We start from the raw sequence: 17,553 nt of genomic DNA, 5'->3' as shown, positions 1-17,553 counted from the left end.
AGACAGGAAACTTTTTGACCAATCTGAATGATTTGATTGAATTTGACTTTGTAAAGTGCATTGAGATGACATGTGTTGTGAATTGGCGCTATATAAGTAAAATTTAATTGAATCCCCTTTAACATGCAGAGTTTAGTACAGTCAAAACTTGTAGATGTTTATAATTACATTTCTCAGAATATTACAGTGATCTAAGGGCAAATTAAGTGGAACGTTCATCCTTACAAAATACTAGCAAGGACCTTAAATGTTTTTAACTAGTTAATACTCACTATAACTATAGAATAATGTACTTCAAACGATTTTATTACCTCTTATAACCCTTCCCAGGCTTCTGCAATTACTTTCAACGGGCATTGCTCATGTCTTTCCATCTTGATATTGTTACCATCAAACTAACAAACTCTTGCTTTCATAGAGGTGGTCAAACCTGATAGTAATCTGCTAATCAACTGGAGTTAAAAATGGCACCAGCCTGCATCTTTTCTTCTAAAAGTCTATGAAAGCAGCAGTGTTGTAGTCAAGTCACTATGCCTCGAGTCCGAGTCCAGGTTCGAGTCACCAGTGTTCAAGTCCGAGTCAAGTCCAAGTCATTAAAAAAAAAATCCGAGTCGAGTCCGAGTCGAGTCCACTACTCATCCGAGTCAAGTCCGAGTCGAGTCACTTATTGATCCAAGTTCGTTGTAGGAACATGCCGTGACGTGTGATGTATGACATGAAGCAGTAACATTCCATTGCACTAATAACTCTTTCGCTGTAGTTACCCTTGGTTTTACTCGGTAAAACTACCGCTTTTTCCAAGTCTAAGACGTCTCCTAACCATGGTTTTTAAATATTGTTGTTATGGAACGCGCAACAGCGACTCGAGGTACGCTGATAGGCCGCATATGAAGGATGTTAAAGCCGCAAGCGCCGACGTTCGGCCCTCGCAGCCAAGCGCACTCCGGCCTATTGGCCACCGCCGCGGCTCCGGCCGGCGGTGCGGGACACCGCCGCGGCTCCGGCCGGCGGTGCGGGACACCGCCGCGGCTCCGGCCGGCGGGCGGTGTTCGCGCACCTCCGCGGTGCCGGCCGGCGTTCGGGGTTAGCGCGGCAGCATCTGCGGCTCCCCCCACCGCAGATGCTGTCACGCATTTTCCTCGCCCGTCCACCGGGCTATTCCCACAAACGCGTTCGGCAGCGTTCCCCCATTACTCACAACAAATCTGGTGAAGATCGGTCGATGCAGCGAGGAGATACAGCCGTTGGATAATGATAATGCATTTGGCCACCGGACCGGACTAAATTGTTCGGCGGGCCGGAAAATTTATACCGATTCCTGGACGGTGACTACAAACAGAAAAAAAAAAACGGCCGATGACGCAATGAACGCTGAGCAGGAGAAAAACATCGACTTACCTTTCTATCAACTCGGCCCGTTTCCCAGTCTTTCTAAGACCTCGCCACTCAAGTCATCGTTTGAGCTGAACGTTGGTATGTTGTTCCACAGTTCTACCAGTAAAATGGGCGCCTGGACATCCTTTTGTGAAAGTTTAACAGCTGTAAAGTCGGTCATATCCTTGTATCTGTTGCATGTGTAACGGCTGGTTGCTACGTGCGCTCTCACACTGTTTGCCCAACCTTAGCGGCAAGGGGCGTTGCTCATGAGATGGTGACGTCACGTGCGCGGTACGACATTTAGATATTAAAATCATACATCAAATAATATTCTAATGACATTAAAATTATAGCCTAATGATATTAAAAAAAGTCGAGTCTTTTTCTCAATCTCCGAGTCAGAATGATCTGAATGTAGGAGTCCGAGTCCAAGTTCGAGTCATCAGTGCTCAAGTCCAAGTCAAGTCACGAGTCTCTAAATTTAGCTAATGACTCGGACTCGAGTTCGAGTCTCGGACTCGAGTACTACAACACTGGAAAGCAGCAAAGAAGTCAAAGCAAACCACTATAACTTTGAAAATGTGAAAATCATGGGGTACCTGATGGAATAAATATAATTTCAAAGTGAGGTGGTGTTTGACACCCACATAAACACATCCCATCAATATACTCAGCAAATTTCAGTAAGAAAATGAGTTTGTCACACTGACACCAGTGCACGTGTCTTACATTTTCAAGCAGAACAAAAATGAGTACTTTAAGCCTGAAACAGACAATACAACAGTAGCAGTAATTTAAGGTTCAGTAGCCAGCCAAATATTTGCATGAAACCACTTTGTAAAAATATTCTATGGTTAAAAAAAAAAAAAAAAATCTATTTTCACTTAAAAGCTTCACTGACTTTCCATAGCAAAAGACAAAGATTCTGCAATTAACACCAATTCATCTCATTTAAATTTCTAATGTCTATTCGTATCACAACTTTTCCTTCACAGTCTGTGAAACACCATCAAAAATAGCCTATTCAAACTGCAGAATAATAACAGCGGTTCCTCGAGAGACCAGTGCAATAACCATAAGTGTCCACCATTAAGGGACTTAATAAATACGTAACAAAAAAATAGGCAGTAATGCAAATGAAGGTTACGGCGAGACTACTTTGAGGCGACTTTGTGATGCACCAGCTATTCATCACAGAGGCTGGCGATGCACCATTTGCTGTCCTTAGCTTTATCTAATGAAGTCCCAATATGCAAATGAGCCTGCCCTTTTTCCTTGACTCTTCCCTGTCTATGTTTATGGCTGAATGCAAGAAATGGACATTTCAGCATGGCAGAAATGTTACAACACTATAAATTCAAGGACTAATATATGTATAGAGGGCACATTGCACATACTCGGGATAATATTTATTTTAGTTGCAAACTCTATCTAGAAAACCTCAGCCATTCAAATTCTGCCACTGCCACTGAGTGAAAAAAAAAAATCATTATACCGATATTTGACATGTTCATAAATACTATGCCTACTTTAAAACTACTCAAAAGTATATTCCTAAAGAAGGACGAAAGAAAAAAATCTAAAATGATATAGCAGAAAACACCTTGCAGAAAATCATTGTTTTACCTTCTTTGCATGTGTTGTGTTTGCTGCTTTTAAGCAATTTTTTTCTTGACCGGGACAAGATTTAAAATCAAGTATGAGTTTGTCCTGCATGCCAAATACTGGATTTATTGTGCAAGTACTCTACCTTGACTAGAATATTAAAGAAAAAGGAAACCAAATGAAAAAAATAAACAGAATAATTTATCTAAACTAGTCTAGATGCATCTCTTAAAGACCTCGATCTAGGTTCCATTTTTAGATTTCAAGACAGAAAGGTATACATTTTGGAATCCAACTTTTTATACTAAATTGCTAAAGCTTTCTTCATCTTGCAATTCAGGTGAAATGTCCAAAGTTACAATTTACCACTACTATGACCAATACAACAACAGCTGAGTGCATCCACTAAAAATATGTTGCCTTCCATCTGGACAGAGAAATCCACAAGGGACTTTTCTCTCTCTTTTTGACTATTTGACCAAATCTAATTACTAATTTTATACTACTTTTTTTGTTTATACGCCCTATAGGTATCATTGAAGTTGTTTAATTCCCTAGTATCATGTTGACCATGATTGCCAGACTAAAATTCTGACTTTTGTAAGATTTATAGTTTCTTGGAAAAAGTATTCATATTCTGTGTTTTATTACAAACACACCTGATATTTCCAGCATACGTTCTTAAATATGGCAGATATACAAATTTGAGGGGACATATGCCAAATCTATTAAAACATTTTGTTGCGTACTAGGAGTTTCTAGGAGTGCAAAAGATTTGAATGTAGTTTGTCCAGGAGCTACATAGATATCTCCCTATTCTTTTTGGGTCATATTTTTCAGCACGCTCAGTTTGCTATTATGTTTTTTGAACAATTACATCACAGTATTTGCTGTGGAGCTGCTAAACAAGTTCATGGACTTCCCACTTACCAGTCTCGTGAATCTGCCATTTATATCTCTCTGAGCAATTTTGTAGTCCAAGCTGATGGAAGCCAAATCTACAAGCGGATAAGTCAACATGTTTTGTTGTTCATTACACCGTCCCACCCCAGCATACTCCAAGAATGGCAGAACCTGAAGAGGGGCGGGGTGTGAAGTGGCTCCTTTAGATTTAAAGAGACAGCACCAAAACGAGTTGCTCTCAGACGTACCTCAGAACAGGGGTAAAAAGGAAGAATTAATGAGGAATTCAAACCAAAGCATTGTAGTTCCACTTTATATAGACCATAGCTGAATGATTTCAATGTGAAAAGGAAGAACCTAAAAGCATGATGAAAAACCTTAATTGTGTAACTGTAACTTCAGAAAGAAAACTTTTTTTCCGCTGAGTGCCAAAATCTTTTTAGGGGGCTTCATTGTAGTGTTGCAGTTATTCACACCAGTGGAACATCAGTTCAGTGAAGTGGTGTACACATTGTGAAAACTCGCCAACAAATCCACTTTTATTTTAGTCCAATTAAACAAAAGCATCTAAAAGACGTTTTCCAACTCAGTTTAAAATTCACTAAATAACACTCAATATTTTTGCATTGGTTAGTATTTCTGATGAATAAACCATATAGTTGGAAACCGTTCTTTAATTAGACCACAGTGGAACTCAAAACTTTGAAATTATAAGGAAAGGAAAACAAAATAATATGATAATGTGTTAAAATAATTTTTATAGTATAGACAGGATTCATGCAAGCATTGTTTTGGGGCTGCTTAGATATAATTATATAAAGGTGAAGTTTCAAGATGTACTGTACAAAGTCTTAAACATAAAAAAAGGAAACATATTACTAAGAAGGCTAAAATGTACAATTTTATTACTTTTAAGGGAAAGAATGAGCACTGGTCGATCACTTTTGGTCAACCCAAAGCGGCAAACAAGTAAAATAATGTGTAATGAAGAGAGAGCTGGACAGTCGGGTAACATATTGCCAGACAGCAGCCATTAGCTGCAAAGCTGCAAAAGCACAACAGGGGAAAACTCAAAGAGATAGAGCAGCAACACAGAAAGACAGGGGTAAGAGAGAGTGAGGGTTGGAGGCAGAGATGTGAAAAGGGGAGAAAACAGAGTGGAGTGTGGAGACTGATTGCCGTTGATCTTCACAATAAACGGGGCCGACAAGCGGCAAGAGCGCCTCTGCTCCGACACTAATTGCCCGTGAAAGGTGACCCGCGGTGAGGCGGAGGCGCTCAGCTCCGATCGTTCTCGCCGCACGACGTCCGCTCTGATAGCACGCGACACCAGACAGCCAAGCCGTCACACCGGCCACCAGCCCCACCATCTCAGCAGCCGGAACCCATCCACAGGAGGAGACGGATAGAGGGGCTGAAAGATGCTGGGAGTCAGGAGGACATGGATAAGGACCCGGAGGATTGAAAGAGTGAGAGGAAATAGAAATAGGAGGGTGATGATGACTAAACCCTGATCGAGCATTAAAAATAGGAGTAGACTTGGGGAAGAAGAGACTAACTGGGATAAAACACTCAAGAGGCAGAAAGGAGGAAGAAAGTGTGCAGCAGTATGACATGAGTTTCAAAGTTTCCAAAGAATGAACTAAGAAAGTGCTGTATTCATAAGTGCATATGTGTGTAAGTGTACACATACAGTATATACATTTATATATAGCTCAAACAATTTAAGGAACACATTCAATACTGGAATATTGATCTGGTCAGTTAAATAGTAGAGGGGATCGTTAATCAGTGTCAGCTCTCTTTATCTTCAAGATATTAACAACAGGTGCTCTAAAAGGGGCAAAAATGAGACAACCCCAAAACCAGGAATGGTTTTGTAGGGCAAGGCCACAGGCATTCCTATCCCCTCATTTTGTTTGGACTGCTTTTAAGTGGTTTTACATTTGACCAGGATCAGTGTCACTACTGGTAGCATGAGGTGATTCCTGAACCCTACAGAGGTTGCACAGGTAGTCCAAGTTTACCAGGATGGCACATCGACATGTACCATTGCCAGATTTGCTGTGGCTCAAGAGGATGGAGGGGATTCAAGGAGACAGACAGTTACTCTAGGAGAGATTGACAGGGCCATCTGATGTCATCAGCAGGAACGGTATCTGCTCCTTTATGCATGGAGGAAAATGATGAGTACCTGGTCTATAGTCTCGTAAGGTAACCTCCAGACCTCCTGGCATGATATCTCACACCAAATTAGAAAAAGATTTAACGAAGGAAGCATGGAAGCCTGACATCCTCTAGTAGGCCGTGTGCTTACTGCTTGGCACCACTGAGTTTTACAGGTATTTGCCAGAGAACACTGGAATTAGCAGGGACGGAACTGGTGCCCTGTTCTTTTCACAGATGAGAGCAGGTTCACTGAGCTCATGGGAACGATGTAAAAGGGTGTGGAGAAGCTGTGGTGATTGTTATGCTGCGTGCAACATTGTTCAGCATGATTAGTTTGGTGGTGGCTCAGTGTTGGTCTGGAGAAGCATGTCCATGGATGCAGACATAAGAGATGAAAAATGGAACCCTGGCTGCCATTAGGTATTGGGATGAAATCATTATACCCATTGTTAGGCCTTTCACTGGTGTAGTGGGTCCTGGGTTCCTAATGGTGCATGACAGTGCCTGGCCTGGTGCAGCAAGTGTATGCAGTTAGTTCCTGAAGGACGAAGGAATTGATACCATTGACTGGCCTCCATGCACCGCTGACCTAAATCCATCAGAACACTTCTAAAACATCATGGTTAGGTCTATCTGAGGCCATTAGGTTGCACCTCAGATGGTCCAGAAGCTCAGTGATGGCTTGGTCAGAGTCTGGAAGAATATACCCCAGGACACTAGCCGTCATCTCCTAAGTAGCCCCGGCATAATTAGGTAAGCAAACAAGCACATTATGTGAGCCATACAAACTACAGAGTACCATTTTGAGTTGCTGCAATGACATTCAGAAAATCGGACCAGCCTGCCATACCAGCTTTTCAGTTTGGCTTTGTCTGTTACTTCAGGTTTAGCCCTCTGTGAGATGACAATTTTTAATTAAAGAGTGACACTTTTAGGGATGAAGTGGTTTGTATACTGGACAGAGAAGAACGTTGGTTTGAAAGTGGCTTAAAGGAAGCTGTTTTTATGAAAAGAAACTGATCATCGTAAAGCAGGGGTGAAGGACTCCTGTTTCAGATGTCCTCGTCTTAAAAAGTTGTTATGGCAAGTATCACTTAGCTCCCTGGGAACGATAAGTGGCCATCAGAGCACTAGCGATCAGTACCCTGATGGTCCTCCTTTGCATGTGAGCAACAAATTTTTATTGTCACAATTACCTTGCTGAGCTGCTACGCAAAGGTACAGCCTAAAAGGCTGTGTTTATCAGTAACTCTGCATACTAAAGAAGTTTCTTGAAAAAGTGACGAAACATTTCAACAAAGAAGAACCCGTCCAGATGTTTGGTAAGTTATTCAAACGTTTCAGTTTAATATTTATAAGTCTGGTTTGCTTTTTTAACTTGTTGTCCACTAAGGAGCCTACAACTACTACCCAGGCAGTGGCAGCTTACAGCTTGGGATTTGGGCAATGAACATTTCCTCCTCTTATTGTGGGCGGTGACCGCTGCATGAGGACTGGGTTGCCTATGAGTGATTTGGGAAGGGGGAGGGACCCACTGCAACACTAGCTGCTCGTTGCGAAGAGTAAAGGCTTTAGCATATCTCTCTGTTGGTAAGAGAAGCTGCTTTGTCCTCAAATACATGCACATGGCGGTTTCTCTGCAGGATAACAAGGCAATTGTTGGATGATTTTATACCCTGAGATAAATTATCCAAAAGGGACAAAACAGTAAATCTCCAATTAGCAACGAGCTAAAACAGTGACTGCATCTGACGGTGAGAAAATAATCACCAGGAATTACAAACAGTTAATATGGCTAAACAGATATTAGCTGAACATGCTCCTGAAATTTACAAAACAGCAGAAAGACAATATTCTACACTTACTTTGAACAGCCAAATTTAGCAGGTGTTTATTCAGCTGCTCTTTAGGCTGCCTTTCAGTTTAGGTCCGGTCACGTGAGCTGTAAGTTGTTGAGTACCGTAATTGTTTTCCTACTTTGCTAGTAAGCTAAAATGGGCTGCCGTGGTTGATGGTAAAATAAACAGCCAACTGGTGGCTAGCTACCAAGGTTGATAGCGCGACTATATCAACTTGAAATGCATACAAACTTTATCGGGAAAAATTCATAACCTGCTTAATTATGATGTGTATTTAGAACTATGATTAAATGTTGCTGGTGTTTATGTAGCTGTAATTAATTTTTCTGTGTTATGTCTGCCATTACCTGATTCTTCTGCGTTCTAGAAATCACAATAGCTTTTCAAATTGCTGGCTCTTTGATATTTTAGTTGACTTATTGTAACTGTTTTATCCTTTATACTTAAAATATCGGCAGATTATTTTACATTAGTAAAATAGCTTACACTTATTTCAAATAAGGTCACTATTAAGACAATTATCTGTGATCTTCCACTACTATCTGTAAACATTACAGACGATATTGCAAAAGCATGAAATAGAAATGTGTGATTTTTCCTCAGCAGCAGTGGTTTCTGTTAAGAAATCAGCTCAAGCATACTCCCACAGCAACAACTGAAACATTGCTAAACGCTTTACAAAATGTGTTTAAAGAGTGAAACAAGAATATTGCGTTAAATGATTGACAGAATAAAATGTGAAACCATCACTGCTGGTACCAGGTTTTTGAAAAATCTTTTTCTTATAATATCCTACGTGGTTTCTGCAGGTTAAAAAAAAATAGTTTGGGCCATTCATAAAACTTAAAAGTGGACACACAACTTCTCCTTGATTTAAAATGATACAAAACAGGAATCTAAAAATTGTTTCATTCAGTTTCTGCACTTATACAAGAGGGGCTCTTTTAAATATTTGTGCAGTTAAGGTTTTTGGTTTCCCTGTTCCTAGTTAGTTACACTCGACACAGTAAATTTGATATGAATTTGATTCTAAAGCACTTCATCTCTCAAATCATGATTGTTGGCTCGCTTCTTCAAATACACGTCTGCACACAGTGAAGCGTGGAGAGAAGTAAATACAAAACCAAAGGGAGCTTGTATTTACTGATGACATTAAGGGATCTTCATGATTTCTGAACACAGCAGGAAAGGTGGTAACTCGGTCAGAGGTCCAGTAGAAGTCAAAGGAGGAGCAAGAAACAGGGAAAAAAAAAAAAGGAACATTCGGGTTACCGTGGACTGAACATAGAACTTGTCGCAGTGAGATTTAAACGTGAAGACAAGGCCACGCTGCTCACACACATGGAGAAATAAAATAGCTGGCTGGAGTTTTGCCACAGCTGACAGCTCTCCAATAAGCAGATTGTGTGAGAAGCTGCAGGCCCTCCTCCCACTGCAGCATTCTTCCTGGTCCATCCAGGGCAGGCTCTCCGACGTTGCCCTGATTTCTTCAGATGTCTTTTGCTTTTAATTCCTTCATTTACAGGACGTCAGCGTTTGACAATCCCATTGGAAAGCAAAAGGGGAAGTGAAGATGACTTAACATGCATTAAAGGTTTTAACCTTTTAACACACTTTTACTAAAACACATATTTGAACCATGTATGGTAGAAACAGTGTAAAACGGATGCAAAAGAATGTCGGCAAAATAAATGTTGCAAGGTAAATTGAGTTAGTCTTATGCATTATTACACAGACGATTTTGATAAATGTCCACTATGAAATTGTCTGTTAAGTGAAAATATTTCTGCACCAATCTATAAAATTAGACCCAATAAATAAATTTTATTGTAAAATGACTAAGTCGCATTTATCAAGTTGGAAACTTCCAGAAGCACTTTTATTATCGATTTTCTCTGCTTCTCTTTGGTTTTAAGAGGTAATGAGCGGATAAAGAAGAGAGACGAGCCTGGATCTTTTTACACAGTGGAGCCAGACAGCTGGAGCCCAGTGTGGGGGAAGGAGCGCGGGCAGGCTACATACCATTTTCCCAGCATAGATACTTAGATATTGGAAAGCAGTGGCCATTAATAACAACTGAGTTGTCATCTGCACAGTCATTGACCCCCAGACCGTTCAATAAGCAAGGAAAAAAAAAAGGAGGCTGTGTATGCTGGTGTGCATAAGGGAATGAGGTAAATCTGTTCCTAAATCAGACAGACAATATGTATAAAAATCAGTTTCAAGCTGGAATAAATATACATTTTTTATGTTACAATATAATGTAAGAGATGATATTTCTGCTCTGAATATGGATGTAACAAGGGATTGATTCAGTTTGAGGTTAGCACCACCCTTTGGTAGTCCACAGTATTGGATTCTGACAACAAAACGTATGTGGTTCATGTTAATTAACCTTCCTGCATTAAGACTGCATGAATTATGACTTTATTCTCAGAACAGTGTCCGCTGAAAGAATGCCTTCACTCACCCATACATGTAGTAATCTGTGGATGCTGGCCAATCCTTTTGTTTCTCCATGCACCAAAACAAAAATAAGGAGGATGAGATTTGATTACAAAACAGCAGCGTTTGTAATTTTAAACAAGCTCATTGTTTTCCCACCGCAAGAACTAAGGTAATTTTAGACACAAAAGTTAATAAAGTAAAATCAGAGAGAATTAGCTGACTCAATACATACAGTGACCACAGCAGAATAATAGGTATACTCTCAGTTTTATAAATGTGTCTTTTGTGTGATGTTATCATATTTTGTACTGTTATTTTCTATGTATTGCTCACTGTGGAAACATGCTTTCCTGCAGATGAAACAGAGAAGACACGCTTAGACCAATTAAAGAGGCTGCTGTGTAAATGTTACTTACCTGTGCCAGGAACTCATGACAAGTTAATTTTATGCAGTAGAGATGTTTCTAGCAAGAGTGTCAAACAATGCTCAGTTATGGTCTTGACTACTAGATGAAAAGCGAAAGGATTTAAGGTTCTCAAAAAAAAAAAAAAAAAAAAAAAAAAAAAATTCTTAAAACTGAGGTGTGTTAGTAGATCTGATATTGCTTCTTTCCTAAGACCGGTTCCACCTACAATATAAATCCTAAATGTTTTTATGTTCCCTGATCAAATTATGTAGCTGGTAATTGACTCAATCCTTGACAGCATGAGTATTTTTACAAATCAAATGTTTCTTTCATTATTTACAAAAGTATGTCCATAAATTCCAGTTTCTGATCAAAATGTGTGTGTGACAGTCCTTCCCTCAGCATAACATCTGAAGCACACAACCAATATTTTCTTGCCAACCCTGGTCTGGTAAAAGTTCTAACATCCCCCCCTCCCCAAAAAAAGAACACATGGAAAAATGCACAATTTAATATTGTATTGTTTAGTGTACAAAGCAACACTGGGCATGCATTTAGTAGTTTTATACAGACGTTTTTTACAGACGTTAAATAGCATAAAAAAAATATATGCAACAAATAACTTTTTCCAATGTAGTTATCAAGTTTAAACGCCCGAAAATGAAAATTGTATTTGAATATTGTTTTGCTGAATATTCATTCTGGTGACAAAGTTTTGACCTGACAAAAACTAAAATTTTCAAGTTTAAATTCTAGATAAAGATTGTCAGTACTGTTAAAAAAGTTAAATAAAACTAAATAAAAAAGGTAAACCATTATTCTGTCTACATAATTTTCACAAACAAATATTTTCAAAATACATTTGCAAAAAATGTTATATTTTGCTTTCAGTTTTTTTTTTTATACATAAAACTTTTATAACTGGGTTTGGGAAAAGTTGATGTTTCAATACTTTAAGAAACATTAACTGAGGAAGGATGGAAAAAAGAAAATATTTTTCCACTTCAAAATTAGGGATCTTGCATTATTTGGGTAAATGAACTGATGACTGAAACTTGTTTACTGTAAAGGTTTCAAATCCGCCTCTTTGATGGAGCGTTTTAAAACCTAAGTGTCTCACTTGAGAAGATAATCCATGGCTCCAAATGATAATCAAGGTTCTAAAGTTCTCTGGAATCACCACATATCCAAGAGCAATCTAAGGGACTTCCTAATTAAGAAGTTACCACTCAGAGGCTTCTAAGGCGTGAAAAAAAAAAAACTGTTAGAAAGTTCCTTAACTTCCACCAGTCCTGCACACTTTGTAGTGCTGCGGCATAAACTCTCAAAGTCAAGGAGCTTTGCTAGTTTTCCCCCTGGAGACCATCCCCAAGATTTCCCTTTGTACATTTCCGCGCGGCTACAGAGAGTGGCGAGTGATAACGCGGTCTAAGATGCTAACACCTCGCCATTAACATGTGGCCAGTCCTAGCGGCCTCTCATCAGCGCCCCAAGGGTTTCCTCCTCTGAAATGCTCTTTTAGCAGCTCCCTGACAGGCGAGCGCTTGGCTTTCTAGTTAATTAAAGGGAAAAACATGGCCTTAACTGGTGCATGGTTGCGCCCAGCCTGCATAATGGGACGTAATTAACTTCCCCTCATCGTTACTTCACTTCAAAGGGTCGCTTTTGAGTCAGCCATGCTGACACACAAAGACGCACACATACATATAAGATGTGCATCTATGTCTGCCTGTGCTCGCAGTTAGACCCGGAGAAATAGATCTCCGGAACTCTCCTTGGGGAATTGCATACGAGACTTTCAGCTCTGATAGTGTGGTTAAAAAAATGTAATAAAAAAAATAAAATCTTCCTGCTAACTTATGAGTGAGCACTGTCTGAGAACATACTCTCAAATCTAGTGATATCTCCTTAAAAAAAAAAAAAAAAAGGGTCATGTGTACAAAATTTGAATATGATATTAAATCTCGGCCATTGCTTGGTTCTGTTTCACTGCCTCTCTGGGTTCTCCGTATTACACAGAGGCATAAATCTCGGAAGCAAGAGATTCTTTACAGGCATTGCAAAGCACCTTTCATTTCCATCTCATCTGTGCTAATCCTCTTTTTTTGCTGACCAAAGGGGAAAAGTGAAGTTTGAAGGTTAACTGATAAAAAGAAAACTTTTCAGTAGTGAAATATATGGGTGTAGAGGGATCTTGTGGCACTAGTTCTTTTTATATTAAAAGTCTGCAATATTTCTCACCAAAGTTGAGCTTAAACCTGTTGTTTTTATGTTTGACATTCTTGTTTTGAATGTCAAACATTGTTTTGAATGTTTTTTTATTTTTTTTTTATTTATTGAACCAGAGCTATGTATTATACATTTGCATTCATCTAAAAAATGCTCTATGCCAGATTGAAGCTCTGAGCTAATTTACACCTGCTGTTCCCGACACAAAAAAACATTTATTACACAAAAAACTGCTTAAACGTAAGTAAAAATGTATGAAACAATACATACAAAAACATTCATGTCACAAAATATTTTTTAAATGTTTTTATATAAGTAATTCTGACGATACACCCCCCCCTTGCCACCCAGTTGTCCCTTAAAATGTACATATTTAATAATAAAATTACATTTTGATCTTTCCAACTGAGGGAATCAAGACAAATAATCAAATTAATGTCAACATATCTGTTGACATTAATTAATTTAGCCATTGTTTTGAATTAGGAAGTGATTGGAATAATTGTGTATTTTTTTATTGTGTATGACACTATGCCCGTTGGATGTTGAATGTATTACTCTGCTCATACGTTTTTAGATGTTAATTAAAGCACCCCTTTTGAGAGGGGACGTTACATATTTTTTTTTTTTTTTAAGGGTGGATGTAAATTTGCATATTTAATGTTATTTTCAGCATATTGGTAAGAAGGTAAGTGATGTTGATAATATTTATGGGTTTTCCTGTCTTGGATCCTATGTGTCTGTTTATAAAAGGAACTTGATATACCAAATAAAAAAAATTACATTGCTTTCACAAATGTTTTGGAAACTCCTATTCTCAGTTAAAGCCGCAATAAGTAACTTTTGTATAAATGTATTTTTTACATATTAGTTAAAATTGTCAATGTCCTGACAGTTAAATATGAGACAGATAACTAGTGAAAAAAAGCTCCTCCCATTGGTCCTACTGCCATTTGCAGAAATACATTGCTCCCATTCAGAAACAACCAATCAGAGTCAGGAGAAATGTCTGGTTTTAGTTAGTTGTTAGCAGTGTCAATCACTCTTATGTATGTGCTCCTCAGACTTCATCTCCTTCATAGCGTTTCAATCATTCAAGCTCAAAATTGCCGGTGAGTTGCAGGTGTTTGTAGAAATAACTTACTTTACAGGAAAGCTGCCGATGTTTCCTGCTCAGAAAACAAAGACAGGCAAACATTGGAGCAGCACGGCAGGCTCCGCTGTGTGGGAGGCGCCGTGAAGGGAGGGCTGTAATGCAGAAGACAGCGAGAGGGGGAGGGGCCTGTAACTTGTGCTTGTTCAAATTTTCAGGCCAAGCCCACGGATTTCTCAAAACTCCCTACTGCATCTTTAGGTGTCAAATTGTATTTAGGAGTTTAACAAAGCTTTTCAGTCTCTTTAGAATCTAAAATAACTCCCAGATGTTTACACTGATGGGCAATTCCCATAACTGTTACAGTGGGTTAAGCTTTATGATTTCGTTTGCATGATAAAAACATTGTTGATATCCACATGTCATTAACATAACACCCGGATGATCTATTATCCATATATAAATGTAAAAAGTAGTGACCTCAACAAGGTTACTTGTGGTATTCCCCCAGGTGTTGATCACCTGCCTTTGTAAGATCAGTGCTCCTAGTAATTGCTTTGTTGTCTTGACAGAGTCAACTAATAAAGACTGTGCTGGCAAACACAACACAATCACAAAAAAAAAAAAAAAAGACAGAAGAATCCTCCATCTTGTAGCATTTTGAGCATTTGGTAACAAATGACAAAAAAGATGTGGACTGTTTGCAAGCACTGTACGAGCATCAAGTCTAACTTTTTACTGCTATTAAGTCCAAACTCCATTTGATTATCCTTTGTTTGAACTAAAACACTGATCAAACAAAATGGAAATATTCTACAATGAGTAGAGATTCTTTAAAACCAAGTTACAAACCCAGTTATAAACCCAGTTTGCTATTTATACCCTAGTTCCATTTGGAGAAAAACCCCAAAAAGGATGCGTTTCCTTTTCCTCATTAGGCCCACCTTGAAATTAGACTAGTATAAAAATGTTTTAAAATAAAATATAGGCTAATTAAAAATTAGGAGGAATTTTATTCCTACTTAAACTCAAACTAAGCATGACAAACCATACACACAAAAGCACAAATCACTGCAGGGTGAAAGGAGAAAAAGCTATCTGAATGCTGACATCTGCCACATGCGTTTGGCTGCTACCCACATCGAGGTGTGCCCAATGTTGAGACTTTGTTTCCCCCGTCCTCTCCTAAACTAAACCAAGTTACCGTGAATCTTCCAGCTGTGAGTGAGCGAGCGAGCCGGGCGACAAGGCTCGGCCAAATCGGAATGATGGTTGGGCTCTGTTTGCCTTTTGCTGTTATTTATTCATGTGTTTATTCTTCCTGTCGTTATCTCCTCCGATCCAGTGGCCCCTCTGCAATCCTCTCTCTATTTTCTCTCGCCGCCGGCCAGCAAGGAAACAATGTCTTGTTGCATCAGGTGTGATGTGCACCCACCACGTCCTGGTGAGTGCATCTCTAAAAAAAAAAAAGGGGGACTGATTGTACGACTTAAAGTAAAGAGATTCAAATAATTAGTCAAATTTAAGCCTGTATTTAAATATGTAGCATGAAAACTGTTGGAAAATACAGATTTTTTTCCCCCCCAATCAGCTCAAAAATGTTTAAGCATTGCTCAGTAGCAACTTGTCCAGTGGGACATATTGCAGGCTAAAATGTGCTTGGTGGCTGCTACAAGTGATGATGATCAAATGGTTGCTCACAGCAGGAGGTCTTATTCGGGCAGGAAAAAAAAATGGCCATCCTTGGTCAGCAGTAGTGAAACACTACTATATGTATAGTCACACACACACACACACACACGAACAGTTGCCACGCTGCAGTTACTTGTCCCCGATGTTCACCACGACTCTCCTGAATTTACATGTGTGCTAATTAGACTGGAAGAAATGATTGGCTGCTCACAACATTGCAATAAAGAGGGCCCAGATGCATACGAAAACACACAGAAACGCACACACACACACACACTCTCATGCTCGCCTGCACACACAGGCCCATATGGGCGTCTGCATACACAAAGCTCCGGTGGACAGTAATGCATTGGGGCGGGCCCCATCACACTGTGTCAAGAAACACACCTCGGCCGAGTTTGGGCTCTGTCACAAATGATTTAGTCGTGGTCACACAACCTCACACCCCTCCTACAGAGTGTACGAATCTATATCCCTCCAAATCTCCAAAATTGTATCTGCGTCTTTCATGCCGTTTCCTGCATGTTTTGATACCCATGCCGATGACATAAGCTGCAAGTATTTTTGCTAGGTCTGTTAGCGACAAAGCCCCCACAGAGCTTCTACATAATAGACCTAAATCTGCCTTGTAATAACACCTCACCCTGCGTTATTCCTCTTGCAGTCATGTGTCCTCAGGCCAACAAACTTCTTCCAAACAGCCACTTTTGAAGTCTCAACTGCTAAGGACACACCCTTGAACCCTCATTCTCACAGTCACAAAACACAACAAGGGGTATATTTAGAGTAAGTTGCAATCAAACCAGAAATGTGGGTGCATTTAAGATGTTGTGGGTAAATCTGATCAATCCAGAGATTACAGTAGTGAGCTTTGACGGTGTACAATTGTGTCGGGAGAAGCATAATGTCTGAACTGATGCTGGACTATTGTAAATACCCTTATCAGCAGCAGAAGAAATTAAATTAAAACAAGGTGTTTCCTTCTTAGTATAAAGAAGGAACAGTAAACCACCAGACTTTCTTAACAGCAGCAAAGAGATGAATCTTTAGTTGAATAAATTGGATTATTAAGTGGACAAAAACTGACAGTCTCAATATTTACAGACTACTGGACTGGGGAAGAATAACACTTATCTTAATGTTGCTGAAAATGTTTTTTTTTTTTTTTCCCAGTTTTTGTCATAACCTGCCCTTTGCCATCTAAACAGACAAGCTTTTAAATCCCTGCATCCAATGACTCAAACATTTCTCCCTCGAGAACCAACCAATAGTAAAATGTTCACTTTATTCACTCGTATTTAAGCAGGAGACATTTATATCATTGTTTTTGCCTTGGGTAGCCTTTGTGTTATGCAATGATGTGAAATGTTGTATTTCTTTTAAAACATGAGAAAAGGTGAATTTTGGAATTTGAAAAATGTTTTCATTAGTATTACCATTACTGTATACAATAAAAAAAAGTTGTGGTTCATCTTTCTGGTTCTTTGTTATGGGTAACTGTATTTTAGCCATTTTTTTTAAACATTTCAGTCACTTTGTAGTAATGCCAAGGCCTGTTCAATTTGCTGCTTGAACCAGGCAGGGCCTGACATGCCATCACAAGTGCATTTCATACAAATTGTCACTTTTTTTCTAAAATTTCTTTCCCACAGTGGCTGATGGATTATTATTATTTTTATTATTATTATTATTTCCAATCCTAATATGAACATTTAAAACCCAAGCGCATGCAAAACAACGTATTGACAAACTACAGGGGTAAATGTCTTCA

The sequence above is a fragment of the Fundulus heteroclitus genome, chromosome 13 (assembly GCF_011125445.2).
Source record: "Fundulus heteroclitus isolate FHET01 chromosome 13, MU-UCD_Fhet_4.1, whole genome shotgun sequence".
Classification (NCBI taxonomy): domain Eukaryota; kingdom Metazoa; phylum Chordata; class Actinopteri; order Cyprinodontiformes; family Fundulidae; genus Fundulus; species Fundulus heteroclitus.
This window is presented reverse-complemented; position numbering follows the sequence as displayed.